The 20,218-nt window shown below is 44.5% G+C and overlaps 2 protein-coding genes across 3 annotated transcripts in view; one reads left to right on the top strand and one right to left on the bottom strand.

Annotated features, from left to right (window-relative positions):
• Positions 1-20,218, bottom strand: part of LOC126412127 (synapsin) — an 861,195-nt gene that overhangs the window by 178,638 nt on the left and 662,339 nt on the right. The gene's annotated exons all lie outside the window — the stretch shown is intronic.
• Positions 12,751-20,218, top strand: part of LOC126412129 (metalloproteinase inhibitor 3) — a 332,484-nt gene continuing 325,016 nt past the window's right edge. Inside the window, exon 1 of one of the 2 annotated variants that reach the window (XM_050081569.1) lies at positions 12,751-12,883. The gene's annotated coding sequence lies outside the window, so the exon portion shown is untranslated. The remainder of the gene's footprint in view (positions 12,884-20,218) is intronic. The other variant, XM_050081571.1, reaches the window with a different exon arrangement.

Raw genomic sequence — 20,218 nt, 5'->3', positions numbered from 1 at the left:
CGTTGATCCCGTTATTGCAGGATCTTTTTCTGGCTGCAGCTATTTCGGAGATTTGATGTTTTACCGGAATCTTGATATTCAGGGTAAACTCGTGAAATGATCGTAAGGGGAAAATCCCCACTTCGTCGCTACCTCGGAGATACTGTGTCCTATCGCTCGTGCGCCGACTATAAAACCACATTCAAACTCACTTAAATGTTGATTACCTGCCATTGTAGTAGCAGTAACCGATATAACAACTGCGCCAGACACTTGTGGTCTTATATAGGTGTTCCCAACTGCAGCGCCATATTCGACCTGTTTACATGTCTCTGTATTTGAATACGCATGCTTATACCAGTTTCTGTGGCGCTTCAGTGTAATTTCGTTTCTAGGCGCGCAGTCCGGAACCGTGCGACTGCTACGGTCGCAGGTTCGAATCCTGCCTCGGGCATGGATGTGTGTGATGTCCTTAGGTTGGTTGGGTTTAAGTAGTTCTAAGTTCTAGGGGACTGATGACCACAGCTGTTTAGTCGCATAGTGCTCAGAGCCATTTTTTTGTAATTTCGTTACGCATCTCATGTTACAGTCTGGAGTGTAACAAGAATTTCTTTCACGTAATCATTATTTTCTTCAAGAATGACCATCGAAAGTGAGGCGTAGTATACTCTGAACTATAAGATGTGAGGCGTAACATATTCAGTTGATACTAACAGATTCAGACACACGTTGAGAGATTTTAGGCACATGATGCCAAAGATAATGCTACCGGAAACTAAACGTGCATTCAAAACTCATCTCACAGTGTTATAGATCAAGAGTAACGCAGCCTGAAAGATTGGGATGGAAATGATACCTCATCACGTTCAGGTTCCCTTAAGGCAAATGCCGAGATGGTTCACTTGAAAAGTAAACGTCCGATTTGCATTCCGATCCATCCACAATACAAACTTGTTCTGCATTTCTAGTAACTTCGTCGTCGACGGGGCACTATAGACTCATCTCCCTTCCTTTCTTTCCGAGCTACCTGATCAATTCCCGACGGCTCGATCGGCAGTCGCTCTGTGGACTTCATGGAAGATATGTTACCATGGCTTCTTAAAAAAGATAATGAAGAATATTATCGATCACAGAAACTTCGCCTGAAGATAATAGGTACGAAACTAGTTGAAAAGTTACGATTAAACGACGACGCCACTCGGCATATCACCCGGGAAGATTTTATCATTGCAATACGCCGAGGAAGCCTGCAATCACGAAAGAGTATTATCTGAACTAATGCCCCAAAAGTGGAACTGTTAGTCATCCGATATAGTCTGCGAGGAAGACATATTTTGCAGTTCTTCTAAGTTCCTCATCATCTGAAGGTCTGCTTAATGTTTTAAGAAATGGAATAAGCTCACAATTTTTCAATTACAATTATTTTCTCTGTGAGGCCTTAGTCGCTTTTGTACGTGATAACTGCATATTTTAGTGACAGATTTTGATTTTAATGGGTTACTTTCTCGAGAAAATGCAAAATGGAAATCAACACGACTACATATAGTGTAGTCAGTGCAATCGAATTGACTCAGACAATGCTGATGGAATTATATTAAGTTATGATGAAATATAAGTTCTGGATGATGTTTACTGTTTGGGCAGCAAAATAACTAACAATGGCAGACATAAAGAGTATACAAAATACAGACTAGTAGCTGTAAGACAAGCTACGTCCGACAATAAGAAACTTGCAAATACGCTTATCGGGTTTGCCGCCGGATTGTATTGTGTAAATCGCACAATATTTCTTCGATGCAACTGCTCGACTTCATCAGGTGGTGGTAGCCGCTGCTGTCACTGCTGCAAGCTATTGGTTTGAAGAACATTATGGACAGTTCGAGCGAATGATTTGGCTAGCCACATCGCCCGACTAGAATCCCAAAGAAGATTTTTGGGACATAATCGAGCAGTCAGTTCGTGCACAAAATGCTGCACCAGCAACACTTTCGGGATTATGGGTGGCTGTAGAGGCAGCGTGACTATTTCTGCATGAGATCTCCAGCAACCTGTCGAGTGCCTGCACCACGCCGGGCAAAAGGAAGGCCGACACCATGTTAGGCAGTATCCCATGACTTTTGTTACTCCAGTGTATAGCGCCCTTTTCCCAATATGGGTTCTTATTCTCAAACTGTTATTCAATACATCGTCTAAAACACTTCAGATTTTCTCGGTATTGTCTTGTTATCACCTCTGTTGCTGTTGCCGTCGTTGTTTTCATTCCGAAAGCCTCAGTTGATGCACCACTCCGTGCTACTGTATCCTGAGCCAGCTTTTCATCTCTGCATAACTACTGCCGCCTTCATCCAACTGAACCTACTTACTGGAGTGGTATGAACCTACTTACTGTAGTGAAACCTTAGTCTCCTCCTACCTTAGTCTCCGCTATCAAGCTAACGATTTCTTGAGGCCTCAGGAGGTTTCCTATCTACTGATCCCATCTTTTACTCAAGATGTGCAACCAATTTCTCTTTTCCCAGGTTAGATTCAGTACGTCCTCGTTAGTTATTCGAGCTGCCTGTCTTTAAGATATCGTTTTAGTTCATTATTTTATATTTTGATTTTATAGTTATTTTAGGTTTTGTATTAAGATTCTTGATTTAATTTAGTAATCTTTGTAAAAATCATAGAATTAGTGCATTTATTGGTATTAAATTTTTACCTTGTAGATTTTTACCTGTTTATCAAAAACATGAAAATATTTTGAGGTCTGCCCTGCTTACTGAGCGAATTTTTAAAGAGCCGCAGTATTTTGACCATACAAAGGTAGCATAATCATTAGTCTCTTAATTAGTGGCTGGAATGAATGACTTGACGAGAAATCAACTCTCTCTTAATACATTTTTAAATTTAACTTTTAAGTCAAAAGGCTTAAATTTATCTTTAGGACGAGAAGACCCTTCAGACCTTAACATTTTACTTTTATATAGTTTTTTGTTGGTCTTTCTATATTTAATGATAATGTTTTGTTGGGGTTACATGAAGAATAAATAAACTCTTCATTATTATGTCATTTATTTATGTTTGTTGTTTGATCCATAATTTACGATCATAAGATTAAGTGACCTTAGGGAGAACAGCGTAATGTTTTCGAGAGCTCATATCGACAAAGCAGATTGCGACCTCGATGTTGGATTAAGAAAAATTTTGAGTGCAGGAGCCCAATGATTAGGTCTGTTCGACCTTTAAATTCTTACATGATCTGAGTTCACACCAGCGTGAGCCAGGTCGGTTTCTATCCTAAGATTATTAACCCATATTAGTACGAATGGATCATATCGTTAAAATATTTTTTATATTATTGATTAATATTAATTAATTTACTATTCTGACAGATTAATGTGTTGAATTTAGAATTCATTTATGTAGATTTTTTCTACAAATAGTATTGATACTTTATGATTTGTTTATGTTTGTTTTGAACTTTCTTTTATTGGTTATTTGTTTTTAATTAGCGTGGCTTTTTTAACTTTATTGGAGCGAAATATTTTAGGCTGTATTCAGATTCGTGAAAGTCCAAATAAAGTATGGTTTGTAGGGATTTCGCAGCCTTTTAGTGATGCTATTAAGTTGATCTGTAAGGAGCAGCCCATCCCTATTATATCTGATTATTTACTTTATTATTTTTCTCCTGTTTTTAATTTATTAATTTCATTGGCTGTTTGAGTAATCTTTTCTTATTTAACTTACACGTGTTCTTTTTGTTATGGTTTTTTGTTTTTTTGTGTTGCTATACATTGGGTGTTTATATTGTTATAATTGCTGGTTGATCTTCTAATTAAAATTATTCTTTATTAGGCTCCTTGCGTTCTGTTGCTCAAACAATTTCGTATGAAGTTAGATTAGCTTTGATTTAATTGTCTTTAATTATTCTGATTGGTAGATTTGCTTCTTGTTTGGCTGAGAATCATCGAACTCCTTTTGATTTTGCTGAAGGTGAATCTAAATTAGTTTCAGGTTTTATTATTGAATATGGTGCGGACATTTTTCTGAAGCGCCCTATTTCAAAAGCTATGAAGAAAGTGCTTCCTAATGCTCCAATTTGTATTAAATGTAAACAAATTCCTACTTTTTCAGAAATGCTATCTTTGCTTATACCAGTGTTCATTTTATATCCTCTCTGCTACAGGCACCACTAGTTATTTTGATCGCAAGATAACAAAGTTCATCGGCTGGTTTTAGTGTCTCGTTTCCTATTACAGTTCCCTGAGCATCACCTGATTTGATTCGACTACATTCCATAACCTTTGTTTTACTTTCGTTCGTGTCCTCTTATAACCTCCTTTCAAGACCATGCGTTCTGATGAACTGCTCTTCCAAGTGCTTTGCCGTCTCTGACAGTATTACAATGTATATATCTCAAGCAATTAGTGTTATCACATAGATTATGTTTATCAGGGTTACGACTGATTAAGTGTTTACATTGCACTGTGGACATATCTCGATTGATATCAGATTAAGAATGCAAAAATCCAAGGTTCTATCTGCATTCAATTCTAGGACATTTTTCTGCCATTTATCACTTCATTATTACTGACCCACCTAACAGGAAGCGTGTCATAACTGCAGAGTCATTTGCAAATCATGCTTTACTGTCTGCCACCTCAGCTTCCATACAAATTTATTATTTATCACTTCTTTCGTTAATATGAATAATGCAAAAATGTTCTACGGGTTGGAACTCAGGTTAGTTAAGCTGCGCAATAACTGGCGGTGTAAGTCAGTTTAAACGTTGGGAGAGGTCTAGGGCGTACCACTGCCACCTTCAATAGGACAAAAACTAGTAAAGCACAGACGCGTATCTAGGTACGGCGTTGGGAGATGGGAGGGGGCCAGCCGCTGTGGCCGGGCGGTTCTAGGCGCTTCAGTCCGGAAGCGCGCGACCGCTACGGTCGCAGGTTCGGATCCTGCCTCGGGCATGGATGTGTGTGATGTCCTTAGGTTAGTTAGGTTTAAGTAGTTCTAAGTTCTAGGGGACTGATGACCTGAGATGTTAAGTCCCATAGTTCTTAGAGCCATTTTTGATGGGAGGAGAGGGGAGGGGAGGGGAGGGGAGGGGGCTGTTGGTAGGGTTGGAATGCCTTCAGTTTGTGACTGTCTCCCTTTGCTCCCTCCCCCACCCCTCCAATTTTTATTATTATTCGTTTACATCAGTACCTAGCAAATCGCTGTGGCATAACGTCCGAGAAATTACAATTCAGGGAAACACAGTATTTGAAAAACATTCGTCTGAAGATTTAGGACTATATGTTACACAAGTAATTTAACAACTATGTTGGATTTGTTGTTGACAGCTGTTACGTACACCCTGGGAAAGTGCGCCTTATCTGTCTGAAGTGTTATCGGTTAGACCGTAGGCCCGTCCACGTGGGCAGGCCGTTATACGAGTAATTGAAAAATGTCCTGTGTGGACATTTCAAAACTTCTACCGCTGCCCAAATCGATTGTCCGTGACGTGATTTTGGAGTGAAAACAGGAAGTACCAACCACAGATAAACCGAGACCAGGCGGACCTGAAGTACTAACGGACAGGGTAGTCGTAAATAATCCCATGCAATCAGCGCAAGGAGTCACTGATGGAACTAGCAGAATGGCTGTACGTAGGGCGTGAAAGAGAATGGGGCGCGGCGGTCGATCTGCTCCTCAGAAGCCACACATTTCCGTAGTTGATGGTAAGCGACACTGGAGACAGTGTAAAGAGGAGCGCCACTGGACAATGCAGGGCTGAAAACGAGAGACTAAGAGTGAGGCATCATGCTATACCGTGTGGTAATTCGATGGAAGGGTTTGAGCTTTTGCGAATGGCTGGAGAACGTCACCTGCCATCATGTGTAGGACCAACAAAGAAGAACGGGGGAGGTGGTATGACTGTGTTTTTCATGGTTAGGGTGTGGTTCAACTATTGCGCTTAAGAAAACGATAAATGCGGACTGATATGAACGCATTTTACAGTATTATATAGCGCCTAAAGTAAAGGAACAGTTCGGGGACGAGGAATGTTTGTGTCAGCATGGCAATGCAACCTTTCATAAAGCATCATCCTGAAATGGAGTGGCTTGCCCGGAGTCCCGACCTGAACCCAACAGAACGCCTTTGGGATGAATTATATTGCCGACATAGCTCGAGAACCCGTCGTCCAACACCACTATCTTCTCTGGCTTCTGCACTTGAGGATAAAACGGCTGCGATTGCTCCGCAGTCAGTCAAACACCTCACTGAAAGTGTCTCTAGCAGAATTCAAGGTGTCAATGACGGACACACCCCATATTAACGTCCACTAGTGCGTGTCCTGATACTTCTGATCAGATAATGTTTTGCGTCACATCACCAGACAAAATACATCTACATCTACGTGATTACTCTGCTATTCACAATAAAGTGTCTGGCAGAGGGTTCAGTTAACCACCTTCAAGCTGTCTCTCTACCGTTCCACTCTCGAACGGCACGAGGGAAAAACGAGCACTAAAATTTTTCTGTGCGAGCCCTGAATTCTCTTATTTTATCGTGAAGATCATTTCTCCCTATCTAGGTGGGTGCCAGCAGAATATTTTCGCAATCCGAGGAAACTGAAATTTCATGAGAAGATCCTGTCGCAACAAAAACTCCTTTGTTTTAATGATTGCCACTCTAATTCACGTATCATACCTGTGACACTATCACCCCTATTTCGCGATAATACAAAACGACCTGCCCTTCTTTGTACTTTTTCGATGTCATCCGTCAGTCCCACCTGATGCGGATCCCACACCGCAGAGCAATATTCCAGAATATGGCGGCCAAGCGTGGTGTAAGCAGTCTGTCAGTCAGTTAGTAGACCTGTTGCACCTTCTCAGTGTTCTGCCAATGAATCGCAGTCTTTGGTTTGCTCTACCCACAATATTACCTACGTGATCATTCCAATTTAGGTTCAGAATGAGATTTTCACTCTGCAGCGGAGTGTGCGCTGATATGAAACTTCCTGGCAGATTAAAACTGTGTGCCGGACCGAGACTCGAACTCGGGACCTTTGCCTTTCCCAGGAGAGCTTCTGTAAAGTTTGGAAGGGAGGAGACGAGGTACTGGCAGAAGTAAAGCTGTGAGGACGGGGCGTGAGTCGTGCTTGGGTAGCTCAGTTGGTAGAGCACTTGCCGGCGAATGGCAAAGGTCCCGAGTTCGAGTCTCGGTCCGGCACACAGTTTTAATCTGCCAGGAAATTCCAATTTAGGTTATTTGTAATTGTAATCCCCAAGTATTTAGTTGAAATTACAGCCTTCAGATTTGTGAGATTTATTGCGTAATCGAAATTTAGCGGATTTCTTTCAGTACTCATGTGAATAACTTCACAATTTTCCTTATTCAGGGTCAACTGCCACTTTTCGCACCATACAGATATCTTATCTAAATCATTTTGCATGTCGTTTTGATCATCTGATGACTTTAAAAGACGGTAAAAGACAGCATCATATACAAACAATCTAAGATGGCTACTCAAATTGTGTCCTATGTCGTTAATAAAGATCAAGAACAATAGCGCGCCTATAACACAATACAGAACTTTCTAAGCAGTGAAATTTTTTTAATAAATTTTCAGTGCTATAGTAATTCGTCAGGGTAACGTTGCATGTTTTTATTGATTCTCTCCAGATTTGAGGCAAACTTTTGGGAAGAAGGTCAGCTTATTTATTTGTGTTAGGTAAATTGAAAGTGGTTGGGAGGGGGGGGGGAAGGAGAAAGGAAAGGGAAGGGACTAATGATATCAGTTGCATTGGGACTTTACGTGGTATCAGCGACGACGAGTGAAAATGCGTGCCGGACCGGGAGTCGAACTCGAGATCTCCTGCTTACTAGGTAGTTACGTTAATCACTGTGCTACCTGGACACAGCATCTATCGCAAATGTTCGGAATATCTCGGCACGTTCCCTGGCCGACTGATACTCTCACCTAGCACCATCTATTTATTTATGTTTTCATCATACGTGAAACAGCAGCAGTCGGTTATGTCCCCACCGAGCATGTACGAGGGCGAATATAAGTAACACTTCCAAGTTACGCCCATTCATTAAACCACATACGCAAAGGCAACACGGCTATGACAATATATAGTGTATGTTCACTTTTCCACACAGTCCCCAAGAGACTGTAAACATTTCTTGGAACTGCTAACTAACTTTTCGATTCCGGACGCGTAGTAATCACCTCCAGCTCTGTGTAGACACCTGCATACGGCTGCTTTCAGCTCCTCATCTTTTTGGAATCTTCGTCCACTGAGATCCTCTATCATCTTGCCGAACACATGGTAATCGCTTGGTGCTAGGTCTGGGCTGTTGATATTTTTAAAAGTATCAGGAATACGAAATATCGATATTTAAAAAACGTCATTATCGGCCATCGATATATTGAAAAAACGATATAGCGATATATCGATGAAAAGATATTGATCCACCGACGTATTGGCTGGTATTGTAAATACACTCCTGGAAATTGAAATAAGAACACCGCGAATTCATTGTCCCAGGAAGGGGAAACTTTATTGACACATTCCTGGGGTCAGATACATCACATAATCACACTGACAGAACCACAGGCACATAGACACAGGCAACAGAGCATGCACAATGTCGGCACTAGTACAGTGTATATCCACCTTTCGCAGCAATGCAGGCTGCTAGTCTCCCATGGAGACGATCGTAGAGATGCTGGATGTAGTCCTGTGGAACGGCTTGCCATGCCATTTCCCCCTGGCGCCTCAGTTGGACCAGCGTTCGTGCTGGACGTGCAGACCGCGTGAGACGACGCTTCATCCAGTCCCAAACATGCTCAATGGGGGACAGATCCGGAGATCTTGCTGGCCAGGGTAGTTGACTTACACCTTCTAGAGCACGTTGGGTGGCACGGGATACATGCGGACGTGCATTGTCCTGTTGGAACAGCAAGTTCCTTGCCGGTCTAGGAATGGTAGAACGATGGGTTCGATGACGGTTTGGATGTACCGTGCACTATTCAGTGTCCCCTCGACGATCACCAGTGGTGTACGGCCAGTGTAGGAGATCGCTCCCCACACCATGATGCCGGGTGTTGGCCCTGTGTGCCTCGGTCGTATGCAGTCCTGATTGTGGCGCTCACCTACACGGCGCCAAACATGCATACGACCATCATTGGCACCAAGGCAGAAGCGACTCTCATCGCTGATGACGACACGTCTCCATTCGTCCCTCCATTCACGCCTGTCGCGACACCACTGGAGGCGGGCTGCACGATGTTGGGGCGTGAGCGGAAGACGGCCTAACGGTGTGCGGGACCGTAGCCCAGCTTCATGGAGACGGTTGCGAATGGTCCTCGCCGATACCCCAGGAGCAACAGTGTCCCTAATTTGCTGGGAAGTGGCGGTGCGGTCCCCTACGGCACTGCGTAGGATCCTACGGTCTTGGCGTGCATCCGTGCGTCGCTGCGGTCCGGTCCCAGGTCGACGGGCACGTGCACCTTCCGCCGACCACTGGCGACAACATCGATGTACTGTGGAGACCTCACGCTCCACGTGTTGAGCAATTCGGCGGTACGTCCACCCGGCCTCCCGCATGCCCACTATACGCCCTCGCTCAAAGTCCGTCAACTGCACATACGGTTCACGTCCATGCTGTCGCGGCATGCTACCAGTGTTAAAAACTGCGATGGAGCTCCGTATGCCACGGCAAACTGGCTGACACTGACGGCGGCGGTGCACAAATGCTGCGCAGCTAGCGCCATTCGACGGCCAACACCGCGGTTCCTGGTGTGTCCGCTGTGCCGTGCGTGTGATCATTGCTTGTACAGCCCTCTCGCAGTGTCCGGAGCAAGTATGGTGGGTCTGACACACCGTTGTCAATGTGTTCTTTTTTCCATTTCCAGGAGTGTATATTTCCGGTTTTAGAGCTTTATATTTAAGCATTGATTTATTATTATACATTCTGTACATCAACAAACTAGCAGCCTGCTTATTGCCCTTAGAGGCAGAACTGGAAGGGAAATGATGAACGTTCACGTCTGGCGATAACCGCTTCGCTAACAATCGTAACTGCAGGTAAGTGGCACGAAAAAGGTGTCCGATGGGTCCCTCGTTGGGTTTCGTCACATGTCGGATTTGTCTGGAACACTTCATGTCGACTTCCCAGTTTTTTTCATTTCTGCAAACGCCATAGACCTAGCAGTTGTAGTGTCAAAATTTTGGTGCAGTTCGTGCTGGTAGCGTTGAGCGCCGATTACGTCAGCATTTCCCTCACACCTCTCTACCCACGGCAAAGACCAGTCTTGTAATTTAGATTTTTGTTCATCGATTTCAGCAACTGTTTTTAAAGAATGCCAATGTGAAGAATAGTGCACTAGTTTCGTTACAAATTGTTTTTTAACCCAACTGGTGTGCTATTTCTTCACATCGGAAATCTTGTTATTCAAGTCACGCCGCCATCCCCCAGTGCAATCGGACTACTACTTTGCGCCACCTATGCTTCCTTCACACAGCGTGAGAGAGAGAGAGAGAGAGAGAGAGAGAGAGAGAGAGAGAGAGAGAGAGATTGGACCTGATGAAAGCTCAAAAAATAGTAAGACTCTTTCACACAGTGAAAGTAAAATTATATTCTACAACAATTTTTAAAGAACGATTTCAAATATTTACCACAAATTGCGAAAAAATGTAATATAAAATAAAAATATCGGCGCTCGATATTGTCAACTCCATATCGATTTATCGGAAAAAGTAATGTCGCCAATATTTATTGACAGTTTTTGGGAAAAATATCGATACATCGTTCATTGTAAACAGCCTTAGTGTAGACTGTATGGGAGATGTTGCCATACCTCCCATTTGAATCGCTGCGGCCGTTCTGACGTATGGCGGGCCAAGGTTGGTGTTGCGTTATCGTGCAACATATCACTCCGGCGCTTAATTTTCCCTCTCACGTTTCTTTAATTGCCTTATGCAACCGATACAACGTTGACATTACGAAGCAGAGTTGATTGTTGCGCCTTCGACATAAATTCCACGTGCACTACACCTTCTAGGTCAAACAACATAGTCGCCATGACTTTTCCTGCTTAAGGTTGGCCCTTAGCCTTCTTTAGTTGTGATGATGTGGAGTGCACTAACTCCATCAATGTTCTTTTTGTTGTGGGGGTGAAGTGCTATAACCATGTTTCATGCCCGTGATGATTCGCCGCAGAAACTCGTTGCCCTACACAGAACACCGTCCCAAAAATGCCATTGACAATTGGAAACGTTGCCTCTTGTTAATATCGGTGAGCAGCCGTGGAACCAATCTAGCACAAAGTTTACGATGTATGAGTGGTGGTGAACAATAGAGAAGACACTCCCATACGAACTGTTCAGCATGCTGGCAATTTCCTGCAGTGTTATGCGCCGGTCGTCTCCAATGATCACATTCTCGCCGCCAACATTTGCAACGGTACTGGGCGTCCCAGACCTGCCTTTTCGTCAGTGAGATCCGTTCCTCCGGCGTCAAATTGCTTACACCACTTTACAATAACTGGGAGAGAGGTTGCACGCTTTCATATACAACAGTGATTTCATGATGAATGTCCATGCAACTCAGCCGTCTAGCCAATAGAAATCTGATCGCTGCACGCGCCTCCAATTTAGAGTGAGCTAGTGCAACTTACTTGTTGGTCCACCATCGTAGCAACAAGTTGTCTGCGAAGAAAAGGACCTGTCCGCACCGGAATGCCTCGCTCCAACATCCAGATCAAGGTTTCGAACAGAATCTGTACGTCAGAAATGCCTAGCCGACAACCCCAGCACAAGTTTGTGAACTCTCCCCCAGAGACGTTGAAGTTCTTATAAAATGTTGAAGTTCTTGTATCATTTTCATGTTCTGCTCACCTCTCACGGGACCTGTTTTGCCCTGACTGTCCACCTTGTGCCTTAGTTCCGACAGTAAAATATCCGTTGCCAAATACTGCTGCGTTGCTAACTGCAAACGCATATTTATCATATCAACTAGAAGTCTCTTTCGGCGACTTTTTGCATAAGTCGACATGTTTTATTCCTTAGATTCGGAGTTCATTCCCTTGCTCGGGATGATATTGGCGTCATAAACTTTTAAAGCCATCTCGTTGCAGAAAACGCCCGCCTTCCATCTGGGGGCTTTGTTCCCAATTCGTCACAGACAAATCGTTCCTCGTGTCCTGCGTTTAACTGCCTCTGCCTCTCGGGATAGAAGCTAAGGCCTTTTTATTAAAGTTTCCTACGGATTTGTCTGGAGAAATTGTCTCGTCTCCAGAGCCTCTTGCAGTACAGAGCAATTACAGTTGTATACTTCACGACGTAACACAATATGGCGTCTCCTGATTTGTTATTGTGACGTAAAACCGACGCTGCAGTTCGTCGGTCAAGTTTCTCTCCACGAGGCAAAAATCTGACGTGATAGATTCGTAATGTAGTGGAACGTGGAATTCCACGCTGTAACGTCACAAGCTCCTCGTCCACGTACGTTTTCACCTCCCATGAGAGTACGGCTTTAGGATGGAGCTGCGCTGAGCTGGGGCCGGTTCCATTCATTCAGGTGGCCGGGGGCAGGTGGCGACATCCCATTGACTAGCGAGCGCGGGCGAGAGCGTGCGCGCCCGCCTGTAGCAGCAGCAGCTTCCGTGGTAGGGGATAGGAGTGTAGGGGGGAAGGGGGGGATCGACGGCCGCGTTGGTGGGGGGAGGGGGAACACGCGGGTGGCCGAGTGAATAAGACCGCGTGCCCGGCGGCCGGCGCGAGCATTCGTGTGCTGCAAGGCGGTCGTGCTGCGCATAGCTAGTGAGGCAGACGCTCCGACACTGCTACTTGGCTGACAGCGTCCGCGGCAACTGTTGAGTGCAGCTGGAGGAGGCTCTGCTGACGCTGCGAACGTGAGTACAGCCACTTGCTCGCACTTGCGCAAATACTCGTCCGATGCGTGTGTTAGTGCACACAAGCTACCAAATATCTGTTTACAGGTATGCGTTTGTACGATCAGTGCCTTGTAATCTCATCCTCTAGCAGCATGCGGACGTTAATCGATGATACTGAAACAGGTGAAATCCACTCGTGGCGAAAATGTCACTAATGGAAAGCAATGTCAACAGCTGTCATCGATTATAGCAATACGTCTCTCCGTAACACACTAGCTAGCTTAGTGAAAACTGTGGCAACGTGCTAACTTTCCACATTATTTTCGTGACACCCTTCTTCTTCTTTTTCTCCTCCTCCTCCTCCTCCTCTGTCTCTCTCATTCGGTTTTTAGTCTCCCCCCCCTTCCGCCCACACACACTATTATTACACATTCAGAAACTCAGCTCTGGAGTAGGACGAGTTGTGAAGCAGAAGTGATTCCAACCCTTGTCTGAAGTTAATTTTATTCTCTACTACACTCTTCACATGACAGGATAGGGGTTTTAAAAATGGCTCTGAGCACTATGGGACTTAACATCTATGGTCATCAGTCCACTAGAACTTAAAACTACTTAAACCTAACTAACCTAAGGACATCACACAACACCCAGCCATCACGAGGCAGAGAAAATCCCTGACCCCGTCGGGAATCGAACCCGGGAACCCGAGCGTGGGAAGCGAGAACGCTACCGCACGACCACGAGATGCGGGCGACAGGATAGGGACTCAAACATTTATACAGCTTAATACCTCACGCTTTGGGTGCCACTTTAAGGCTGAGTGGATGGAAAGTGACAATCATTTCGCCTTCTAGCTTTACCTTTGTTGTTGTTTACGAACTGCGATTTATTGTTGATAACAAATGTCAGCCGTCCGAGTTGGCCGAGCGGTTCTAAGCGCTGCAGTCTGGAACCGCGCGACCGCTACGGTCGCAGGTTCGAATCCTGCCTCGGGCATGGATGTGTGTGATGTCCTTAGGTTAGTTAGGTTTAAGTAGTTCTAAGTTCTAGGGGACTGATGACCTCAGAAGTTAAGTCCCATAGTGCTCAGAGCCATTTGAACCATTTTTTGAACCAACAAATGTCATCATCAGTATATTGCAAGTACCGCATGACTGGCCCCCTAAACGCTTCCCGTATTGCACTTGCTCCGATCGTGCCAGTGTCCTTCTTGTAGACCGGTGACATCCAGCGCAGTCCTGCACCTATCGATCCCACCTCCTCCTATGTCGCCCACGCTTTCTTCTTTCCGCTGCGGACCATTGTCACACTTCCTTTGACCATCGGCAATGGCCCACCCGTTCCTAAATGTCCATTCTATTTTAGACGTTTCGTCTCTATGGTGTCTATTACTGATCCACCTAAGCCTATAGCCTCTCTGATGTTAGTATTTGGCACACGGTATTTTAGTACACAAACAAATTTCACAAGAGAATCAATGTGAAGCTGTTCTCTGTAAGCGCAACTGTTTAAACAGCTGTCTACAAGAGGTTTAGAATGGGAGCCACCTGTTACGTTTATTACACGCTTCTGCGCAACCAACATTTCCTTCCTCAATGGAGAGTTGCCGCAGAATATAAGAGGTTAGTAAATGAAAATGCGGAAAGTAAGTCAACTACTTGAGGTTTTTTCCTCCCGCTATATGCCTCATATACTTGCCCACTTCGCATTGTTTTGAAATTAAGCGGGCACAGGAGTCTGCGTTAAAAGTTTCATTCAAAAAGCGGGGCCGCCTAGAACACTAAGGTGGGGTTGTGTTTTAGCCTCAGTGCTACGTCAAAAAACAATCATCCGCATTATTGGCACTCTTATTCATTGTAACGCGCGGTAACTGGCCTGCTCCCACACAAAACACGTATCACAAACTTGATAATCCGGGGCCGTTGAGATTCCGTCGCAGCCGTCAGTGTCACGTGTTTGTCAACAGACGAAACATCCAGAGAAATGTGTGGTGTCACCGCCAGACACCACACTTGCTAGGTGGTAGCCTTTAAATCGGCCGCGGTCCGTTAGTATACGTCGGACCCGCGTGTCGCCACTATCAGTGATTGCAGACCGAGCGCCGCCACACGGCAGGTCTAGTCTAGAGAGACTCCCTAGCACTCGCCCCAGTTGTACAGCCGACTTTGCTAGCGATGGTTCACTGACAAATTACGCTCTCATTTGCCGAGACGATAGTTAGCATAGCCTTCAGCTACGTCATTTGCTACGACCTAGCAAGGCGCCATTACCAGTTACTATTGATGCTGTAAAACATGTACTGTCAAGAGCGATGTTCACCATTATGGATTAAAGTTAAGTATTCCAGCAGCTACGTCGTTATTGGCTATTATAATTACCTTGTCCTGTTCCAGACCTCACGCCAGCCTGCGTGAGCTTAAACGCGTGCCTTTCGGCTTCCTCATAGTGGCTTGGCTGTCTTGCCAAGCCACAACAAAATGTACAAAGTATTTTGTCAGAAAATTAAAACAGCACAACGTGAACAGTACAAGTAAACTGGATTATTCGCCGAACTACTCGTTTGAGGTGTCGTGACACTCCACACCATTCACTAGAGAAGCTTTAGGGGCAAAGACGCATCACCTGAGTGGAGTGCACCATGCTCGCATGTAGAGCTGTCTGTCGAGTACCCAAATCCCCCACGCGTGACTGACAGCCGTGTGCTGACAACACTGCACGACGGTAGGGGCAACGCGTACGGGCTCTCAACACCGACTCTCCAAATACAGTGTGATAAAAATTAGTGTGTGGGCCTCAGCAGCCGGAGTGCATTTCAGTATCCTCCTTCTGGGTGTGTAACCGTATCATGATGTCATAAAACCGATCTATCGGCTACTGTGGCAAGCACCCCGAGGCATCTGTCTCTGATGCTATGTTTGTTTGTTACGAGGGGGTGGTATAAAACAGCGAAGCCACGTACTAAGATTTGCATCTGCCACGATCACGTATCACAACGCGACATTGCTTGGTGCACGTTGTTTTACAAATATTGGTCTCACCTTTTTCCTTGAAATCAATTTGGTTGTGCTGATACCACATCAAGCGCCGCTCCACCTACTGTCTATCTACGAACTAAGCGTTGCTAAAACATCCCAGACAGATGACACAGTTCACACTAGTAGTCAAATGCTGTTCGTCAGAATTTTTTAGCGGCGAGGTTTGAGTGACAATAGTCAAAGACATACCGATGTGCATTTCCAAATCACCAACTTTCTGGGTTAACTTAGACATCTCCACAGTTTCGTGAAATGACGGATGTGGCACTTCATGTGGTGATCCACCTGTTCAAATGTGTGTGAAATCTTATGGGACTTAACTGCTAAGGTCATCAGTCCCTAAGCTTACACACTACTTAACCTAAATTATCCTAAGGACAAACACACACACCCATGCCCGAGGGAGGACTCGAACCTCCGCCGGGACCAGCCGCACAATCCAGGACTGCAGCGCCTTAGACCGCTCGGCTAATCCCTCGCGGCGATCCACCTGTCGAACTGGCTACTTTGATGGTATTTCATGAGCGAACATCGGATTTCACTCGTTTCTTTCTCTCATTTACAACATAAATACAACAGTTAGCTCTACAAGCACTCACAGTCATTTACCTTAAACAATTACATCAAACACAAAACATCCACATTCCACGAGGAAAGCCATCAATGTGCACGAGTGAAGGAAACCTCTGCCATTGTAGTGACTGGACTACCCTTTGGGGTCTCTGTGCCCTAGGACTTGCTTTAAGCACAGATCTGTCGATCTTCTTAGAAAGCTAAGTTTGGATGTCGTCTGATATCAGTAATGAGTAAGCGTGATCGTATGTTCTGGTAAGTCCTGTTTGAGCGCGACGAGAAAGCTTGCCCGGCTGCACAGCACATTTATTTCTGTGGCACAACCGATCCAACTCGAGTCGAAATGTTGTGCAACTTCACGAATATGCGCCAGTACTACGGTGAAGTTACAAGTACGAATGATCTTCAATAGCGATTACAGATTTCAGATTCTTACTGCTTTGCAATGGAAACGCTTTTCAAATGGCTCAAATGGCTCTGAGCACTATGGGACTCAACTGCTGTGATCATAAGTCCCCTAGAACTTAGAACTACTTAAACCTAACTAACCTAAGGACATCACACACATCCATGCCCGAGGCAGGATTCGAACTTGCGACCGTAGCAGTCGCGTGGTTCCGGACTGGAGCGCCTAGAACCGCACGGCCACCGCGGCCGGCTCAACCGATTCCTCCACAGGAAAACACGTCTGATATATTATATACGACACTGGTGACGGCATGTGCGTCACATGACAGGAATATGTTGTCGACCCACCTAACGTGCACACTTGGCGAATGGGTAAAAAGATTCTTCTATCTTGCCCGATTTAGGTTTTCTTGTGGATGTGATAATCACTCCCAAAAAAGTGATGAAAACATAAGGGTGTGTCACATAAACTGCAGCAAATGAATGCAACAGTTTCACAGTCGCACAGTTTTCTCTGTGCTCTGTCAAAACATATGTTTTTAACGTTTTCAAATTTTTCCGTGTGTAGACCGTCAAATCCTGTATATGTCCAACCAAATCTGAACATGTCCTGGAATTTTGGAGAGAGAAGTTGATTATGTGTGGGTGCCTGAACTCTGATAATTGTCTGAAAAAAAAATTAAACTTTTCACTCGAAGGAAGACATGAACTAAGGACCTCTACTTCCGCAGCTGCTCACGCTAACCACGGGACCACGGCGCTCCTGAACTCACATCATCCTAAATGTTACCTATCTTGCGCATGGACTACTCAGTTTGTATATTTTGCTTATTTTTCCATAGTTCCACACAACTTCTTCCTGTTTTCTCGATTGATCTGTGTTCTGTTTTTCAACGCCTATCCACTGTGCTAACTTATAACTAAATCTGAGGGGAGTGCGATGGGGAGGTTCCCTTGTAAGTATTTTCCTAATCTACCCCGAGCAACAAGCAATATTCAACAAACTAACACGAATTGTGTTCTCTAAGAGCGTACTAACACAGTTGTACGCGCATACTGCCCCCTCACGTTTCCACAAATAGGCCACACAATGCTTCCTGTTTGAGACGAAGCGATTGCACTTCCGGGGCGCGATGTTGATTCCGTCTTATCAACCAGCGACTGAATGCAGCGCTCCTACCCGGAAGCTAATGCACGCGCGTGATACAATGCGAAATTCTTCCGCGTTCATCTTCGTGCTTGCAAATACTAAAGGAAGTACTGACCCATACATCACCCACTTTCTCTAGCCATGTTACTGACATTTGAGCTTTCTGGACGCTTGCTGGTGGACGATCGATCGAAAAGCAAAGGACACGAGTAGAAAGTGTTCAAAGAAGGTGTCCTCCAACGAGAATCAGACCATTTCTATCTGGAACAGTTGCGAGTATTCAGATTCTGAACCAAGATTCAAAGCGTTGTTGCTACAGTAAAAAAGAGTACAGGGAACGGCGAAGGACTGTATTATCTTAATTGAGAGCCCGCACTTGACACTGCCTACGAAGACCTTGAGTACTGATACAACGCATATGTTACACTCTCTCGGCAGATATGGAGCAAACATCGATGACTCACGTCTGTTTACTAGTGTTTATCTCCCTTCCGCTTTTCCTCGTACGTTGCATATGTATGTCGACATCGACATTTTTGCACAAGGAGGAAAGTTTCGATCAGTTTAACGTACTGCCGACCACGAGGTGGATTGGTGGAAATAAATCGCTCGTATCCTTAAAAAAGGAGCTGTTTCGGCATTTGCCTCAGGCTGTGTGGGAAAACCACGATAAACAACCCAATACTAGATGGTCGGACGGGATGGGCATTTAAAACGCTGCTCTCTCGAATCCGAGCCCAGTAACTTCATTCCATGATGTATTCAAAAGCAAGTAGGGCTATGTCGAATTCCTGTGCCAAAAACAAAGGAAATCAGGATTTCCCGTCTGTTACTAAAACGCCTGAATTCTGACTCGCGTGATTTATAGAATTTTTTAAAGATTATTTTGTTGTACTTTGACAGAAAGGAGATGTTTATAGTACTTCGGAGCCCTCTGCGGAGACTTAGCAGTTTGCTGCCCAGCACTGCGCGATATCAGAGTTCAGGAATCAAGTTACGGACGTGAAATAATTTTACGTGATTAGATACACAATTGTCAGCACTTGGCGACTTAATTATGTAAACATTTGCATGACGCTTGACGAAATATTCACGTCTGAAGCATTCGGTAGACTAATTTGTTGCAAACTGAAGCTTGTCCAGTGCGATCGGACACTTTGAAAACAGCGGACTGCTGCTTATTCTAGAACTTCTGTCAATAACAATTCATACTGAGGTGTGTGTGTGTGTGTGGGGGGGGGGGGGGATCGATGGCAAAAGTTGTACCTCTTTCTCCCTTCCGTTGTAGTAAGCTTTTGGCATCTCGCTGAATTGCGCATCTTAGTCTGGAGGCATGTCAAGCGTGGGCAGTCGTGGTTGAAATAGAACTGTGTCTCAAATATGAACTCTTGACAAAGGAAGCATGCACCCAACGGGCTACCGATTTTACTAATATTTCGCACTATTTTAGTACATACATGGATCTAGCAAATGCTGTTCTAGTACGATGTGCTTCTCGAGTGCTTTAGAGAAATCGAACTTCACAATTTTGCGAGCCTGTTTAATACCACACGAGGCGTCAGTTCCAAGATGCTACATCAGGCGGGTGTAAAATAATTGTGCACAACGGAAAATAATAAACGCTAAAATGAAAATTTGGCCCTGTCTGACTACCCCCTGAAGCAGATCTTAGGATCTCTTAATTCAATGTTTTAAACATAGCTGCACAACAGCAACGGTTTCACGTAATAAAATTATAAACAGCCGACCAGTTGCAATGGATCCATTGCAACAGGTCGGCTGTTTATAATTTTATTATTTTTTGTCTCTTAATTCTATTAATAACAATCTGAGCACAAATGAATGATGAAGGCAACTAATCCTACTAAATAATAAACGTTGTTTTGTAGATTAAAAAACCCTTTATACTACAAAGTTTACATTTCCTAAGTAAAACTACTGATCAATTGCCCAACTCTGTCCCTTATCATGACTGCGTGGTCTAATATCAATAACGAGAAATGACTGACATTATCTACATACCAAACACTAGAAGACACTACTTTCAAAGATGATCTACGAAAGGTGTGGAACCTCAGTGGACATAAACTAACGTGATCACAGCTGTTTAGCTTTTATAGCCCTAATAAGCCGAAGCAATTTGCGATATCACCCTATGTACTGCGTCCGGTGCGTCGAAGTGATGGT

This window comes from Schistocerca serialis, chromosome 7, assembly GCF_023864345.2.
Source record: "Schistocerca serialis cubense isolate TAMUIC-IGC-003099 chromosome 7, iqSchSeri2.2, whole genome shotgun sequence".
In the NCBI taxonomy this organism is placed as follows: Eukaryota; Metazoa; Arthropoda; class Insecta; order Orthoptera; family Acrididae; genus Schistocerca; species Schistocerca serialis.
This window is presented reverse-complemented; position numbering and strand designations above follow the sequence as displayed.